Here is an 895-nt window from a genome sequence, read left to right as displayed (position 1 = left end):
TTCTCATTATTCATCGATTAAAGAAAACAAGTGAAAAATTGAGAAAGATAGTCTGAAAAATAAAAAGGATTGAGTTAGGTCATTTCTGAAATGCAAGAATGTAGAGTTTAACTTGTTAAGGCTTTTCAGGTGTTGAAATATTAGTAAAGCATTATAAAACCATTTCTCTGAGGCTTTTAAAGTAATGTAGAGATTTAGGAAACTGCAAGGTTGCAAGTAGTAAATTTGTACTGTTATTGTTTTATACTTTACCTGCTGGTTTAAATGTGGGCTTGTATTCTGGTGAAGTCAAAGGTTTATTTCCCCTCACTGCACTCTGAATTTCCCACCACGGTGCATTTTGAGAAATGGATATAATGGCAATCTTGGTAGATACTCTATTCCTGGCAACTCTGCCTACCCTCCACCCTCCACCCCACCCCGTGGAAAGAAACCAGCCCTCTACTATTGGAATGAGAGAACATTTTCAGGAAAAGGGGAATATTTTCTCACAGGATATGAAACAAATCCATCCTTTTATTAAATCAAAATGGATTCTCTAATGTTTATACATATCAAACAGGATTTCATCTCCTTTAGTCTTGGTTCAAAGGCCCAGACAGTCCCATTCCCTGGTATTTAGTCCATTTGCTCATAAAGCAAAAGAGAAAAGCTGCTTTGTTCTGAAGAGTGTTAAATTTAGGATTTCAAGAGTCAAGGTCATTTCAAGTTAATGCATGGATCTAGACTATAAAATACAGGAATGATTCTAAGGTGTACAAAGGATGAAATAATATTTTAACTTTCACCAAAACCTCTGTCTTCCTGGATCTGTCCTTTTTTTTTTTTTTTTTTTTTTTGCCTATTCTGATTCATTTTAAATGCAACATTTTTGCTGTTTAAGTTTAAAAAGTTA

This window comes from Eulemur rufifrons, chromosome 23 (assembly GCF_041146395.1).
Source record: "Eulemur rufifrons isolate Redbay chromosome 23, OSU_ERuf_1, whole genome shotgun sequence".
In the NCBI taxonomy this organism is placed as follows: Eukaryota; Metazoa; Chordata; class Mammalia; order Primates; family Lemuridae; genus Eulemur; species Eulemur rufifrons.
This window is presented reverse-complemented; position numbering follows the sequence as displayed.